The sequence below is a fragment of the Setaria italica genome, chromosome I, assembly GCF_000263155.2.
Source record: "Setaria italica strain Yugu1 chromosome I, Setaria_italica_v2.0, whole genome shotgun sequence".
NCBI lineage: Eukaryota > Viridiplantae > Streptophyta > Magnoliopsida > Poales > Poaceae > Setaria > Setaria italica.
Genome location: NC_028450.1, coordinates 2,352,806 through 2,357,647, shown reverse-complemented (window position 1 = coordinate 2,357,647; position 4,842 = coordinate 2,352,806). Strand labels below are relative to the sequence as shown.

General features: G+C 47.5%; 2 pseudogenes; both read left to right on the top strand.

Annotated features, from left to right (window-relative positions):
* The window catches only part of LOC101773706, a 3,719-nt pseudogene extending 2,733 nt beyond the window's left edge, over positions 1 to 986 (top strand).
* Positions 987 to 2,335: 1,349 nt separating this feature from the next.
* Positions 2,336 to 3,634, top strand: LOC101773293 (annotated as a pseudogene).
* The last annotated feature ends 1,208 nt before the right edge of the window (positions 3,635 to 4,842 follow it).

Genomic DNA, 4,842 nt, shown 5'->3' with positions numbered 1-4,842 from the left:
TTGGCAAAGTAATGACCGCTATGGCCTCGTCAGCGCATTCACCACTGTGATGTCCTTCAGCACTAGATTATGAAGCTTATACTGCGTATATCCTGTATCAATTTTAGAACACAATACATCTGAGCCGCAATTACTCCAACCCGGTACTAAAAGGGGTCACGAGGGTTCTTGGGGAACTAGCCGTTAGACCCAGTACTAATGCTCACATTAGTACCGGTATGCTCACATTAGTACCGGGTTAAAAACTAACTGGTGCTAAGGGCTAGGACCAATCCTCAGTTTTTCAGCAGTGAATCGGTTTGTTTACAAAAATCTATGGCATTCACATGAATACAGGTGCATACCCTTGCCTACGCCAGTGCTTGGATGGTCCGAGTGCACTCACCGGGAAGAGGTCCTGACAAAAACGGTGAAGTGGTACATGATCCATGTGGTAGAGAACGTCTGGACCCTGCGTGTCCGGGATGCCAATATCTTCTGACCTGAGCAATCCTCGGAACTCCGTAACAAAGATCAGCCGTTATGACAAGGTGGTGAACATCCCCAACAGCATGACAGTTCTGGACGAGCACCTGCCTATCTCGGTTGAGATGGCAAAGAGGAACCTCTGTGGCGTCTATAACTTCACCAACCCTGGCGTCGCCAGCCACAATGAGATCCTGGAGATGTACAAGCAATACATTGACCCTAGCTTCAAGTGGACAAACTTTACCCTCGAGGAGCAGGCCAAGGTCCTCGTGGCACCCCGGAGCAACAACGAGATGGACACAACCAAGCTTAAGAAGGAGTTCCCTGAGCTATTGTCGATCAAAGACTCGTTGATCAAGTACGTTTTCGAGCCAAACAGGAAGGTGTGGCAGCAAACGTTGTGTGATGTGGATGCTTCAATACGATGTAAAAAATATTCATAAAAAAGTACATGTATAGGGTGTACAAATGTTGCCACGAGTTCATGAATTATTCATATGAGAAGTTTTTTTTTTCAATGAAATAGGAGGGCCGGGACAAGCCTTACTGATTATATATATTATGAAAGAAAACAATATTTACATAGTTCGAATAAGAAAAGTAAGATAAATCAAACAGGGAGTCCAGCCATTCTACTATTGCTGGGAAGGGCGGCTGGATTCCATCAGAACCCCACGTTCGCTCCAAACACGGCTAGCTAGCTGAACTCTCAGTTCTTGTTGAGCCGCTGTGAACAGTGCGGCAAAAATCCAAAGCTCTGCTGTCACACAGCAGGTGATACATGCATACCTATAAGCTGACAAGCAAGCATTACTGAGGTGCAGTTCGGGAACTTAGCAGCCAACTACTCAAATTTATGTGCCAAAGCCATGCCTGCACCGTTTGTTTCTCGCCAAGCAACGCCACGTACAGATGTTGTTAGTTTGTTACCACGCCATAGATGCTGCTGTGCTGCAAGCATCGTCAAAAAATGAGGACGTAATCGCTTATGCTCCCCGTCTTTGTTTTGCCTTATGTTTCTCGTGCCGTGCAGAAGCCCAGAGGCATTGTAGAAGCCTTCGATCCCTCCGCTCGCTCCCTCAGCAGGTGAGGCGCCAGACCTCTTCTTCTTCCTCTCGCTCTCGTGTGTCAGCGTCCATGCACTGCTCGTGCTAGGTGCTCGCTTATTTGTGAAGCCCCGACCGGCTCCAGTCCTTTGTTAATTTCCTACTCTCCTAGTCCTAGCCCTGTTCTCTCTCTCGCTCGCTCCAAAACCTGTATCGCAATCACAATCACAATCCCTGTATATCCCACATTCTGCAAACCTGTTATAGGTTGTGCGAAGGGTTGTGAGATTTTTCAATACCAACTTCAGTCTTCAGCCATGTTGTGTTATTGTGGACATAGTATACCACATCAAATTCCTTTGCTATGCGCTGATCTTAAGGGGAAAAAAAACCTTTGCCATGCACTCAGAAATTTTTACTGACATATGATCATTGTACACACATCGTCACACTAGTAGAAAAGGGAATTTGAACCGTTGAAAATAGGAAAAACCGACAAAGATCAAATTGTTTTAGTGGAAACTTTTTCTAATATATAACTGAACTTCCCACTGCACTTTATAATGATTTAGTCCAGTTACTCTATTTAATTTCAATAAATTGTATCTAGAGCTTTCCTGTGATACATTTGCAGCTTCCTACTTGTCTTGTAACCCTAGGCTTCCCCCCCCTTTTTTTTTCATATTAGTATGTTTCAGAACTGTGAGAACCATATTATGTTCCCCAACCAGAATCAATTCATATCTACAATATTCGATTGATTTTTCATCATGTTTATTTTTTTGTGGAAACCATGTTAACGAACATAATCCTATCGAGTTAATTACATTACTTTCACTGCAGGATTAATTTTAAAAAGCAATAATACAAGGATATGGCAACACCATACAAACCGAAGAACATCCTCATCACTGGAGCTGCCGGTTTTATCGCCTCCCACGCCGCGACCCATATCGTGAAGAAGCACCCTGATTACAAGGTCGTCGTCCTCGACAAGCTTGACTACTGCTCTAATCTGAAGAACCTTCTCCCTGTGAGCTCGTCGCCGAACTTCAAGTTTGTCAAGGGAGACATCGCGAGCGCTGATCTTGTCAACTTCATCCTCGTCACCGAGAGCATCGACACCGTGATGCACTTTGCAGCCCAGACACGCGTCGACAATTCGTTCGGGAACTCCTTCGAGTTCACCAAGAACAACGTTTACGGCACACATGTCCTGCTCGAGTCCTGCAGAAACACCAGGCAGATGAAGAGGTTCATCCATGTGAGCACCGACGAGGTCTACGGAGAGACAGATGAGGATGCAGTTGTTGGCAACCATGAGGCGTCCCAGCTGCTCCCGACAAACCCCTACGCAGCCACGAAAGCTGGAGCGGAGATGCTTGTCATGGCCTATGGGAGATCCTACGGTCTTCCATTCATCACCACTCGGGTGTCTATGGCCCTAACGAGTTCCCCGAGAAGCTCATCCCAAAGTTCATTCTCTTGGCCGTGAGAGGTGAACCCCTCCCGATCCATGGCGATGGTCCAATGTCCGGAGCTACCTCTACTGTGAGGATGTCGCCGAGGCATTTGAGGTCATTCTTCACCGCGGAGAAGTCGGGCACGTCTACAACATCGGAACAAATAAGGAGAGGACGGTCATGGATGTGGCCAAAGATGTATGCAAGATTTTCAACTTGGAAGCTGAGAAAGCCATCAAGTTTGTTGACAACAGGCCCTTCAATGATCAGAGGTACTTCCTGGACGACGAAAAACTCAAGGAGCTTGGATGGTCGTCCGAGCGCACTCATTGGGAGGAGGACCTAAGGAAGACGGTGGAGTGGTACGTGGCCGATTCTGACTACTGGGGTGATGTTTCTGGGGCACTGTTGCGGCATCCGAAGGCAGGAATGATGCCTGGGAACGAGAGCTCGGAGGGGAGTAAAGGAATGCTTGCTCAGTTCATGGCTCAAAATCAGGCGAAGGCTGCAGCTGTTCCAGCATCAGAACAGCATGCCACTAAAGCTGTGGAGAATAATGGTGCACCGGTGTACACCAATGGAGCGCTCATTAGTGATTTTCTCATTTGCATGTGTAATGTGTGGACCCCGCTCTATTCATGCCCCTTTCGTTATTGATCGTTGCAAAAAAGCAATGATTATTGTTCCTGTTAACTATGTCTATGTCTGGTTTGCAACAATCAATAGAGTTGTTCGTTCTGTTGAATTGTGTCAATCAAGTTGTTAATGCAATGCTAGCCATTAATTAAAATATTAAATCGTGCTCACTGCAGCTTATATAGGACAAATTGTGCTACCACTTTTCATGTACACCGGTGGAAAACGCGGCATTAGTCCCGATTGGTAGGGGTCAAAGATCCTAAAAATCCATTCGGGACTAAATTTTTAAGACAAAAGGGGATCCTTTAGTCTTGGGTCATTCACCTGGGACTAAAAACACCCTTTAGTCCTGGTTGGTGTTACCAACCGGGACTAAAAAGGTTAAATCTTTTTTTAAAAAAAAGTCGCCCGTGCCGGCCACCCGCTCGGTCGCCTGGAAAAGAAAGGGAGAGGAGGAGGAAGAAGAAAGGGAGAGGAGGAGGAGCTGCATGTGCACGAGAGATAAGAAAGAGATGTGCACGAGAGATAAGAAAGAGAGAGGGAGGAGGAGATAAGGTGGAGAAGATAAGAAAGAGAGAGGAGGAGCGTGCGCGTGCGTGCCTGCGTGCCCCGGTTAGTGTTTTGCCCCGGTTAGTAATTCCAATCGGGACAAAAGGGGACCTCTTGTTTCGGTTGGAATTTCCAATCAGGACTAAATCTTTAGTTCCGGGATAAAAGGAGAGCTTTTGTTCCAGTTGGAATTACTAATTGGAACAAAATGATTTCCAACCGGAATAGGGGGAGCGTCGGTACGATATTTTCTAGCCGTTACAACCGGAGCTAAAGGAGGGACTTTAGTCCCGGTTGACTTCAACAAGCTCATGGAGAGCCCGTGCACCAACCACGCCTACCCCGTCAAGCACCTCTACAAGGACTACGAGCTCCTCAAGCACTTCCTGCAGCAAGCCGCCAAACCCAAGGAGGGGAAAGGCAAGGAGGACACGGCCAGAAGGGGAGGTGTTGCGGGCAAGGATGGAGACGGCTTCCCCAACCCTGAGGGATGCCTCATGATCTTTGGGGGGGGCTGACACCGACCACAGCAAGCGCCCAGCGCAAGGTGCACTATCGAGAGGTATGTGCCGCCGAGTTGGCCATCCCCTCTTTTCTTTCGCTGGTCGGACTCCCCGATCACATTTGATCAGAGGGACCATCCTTCCCACATTCCCCAACAGGGTCACTACCCGCTC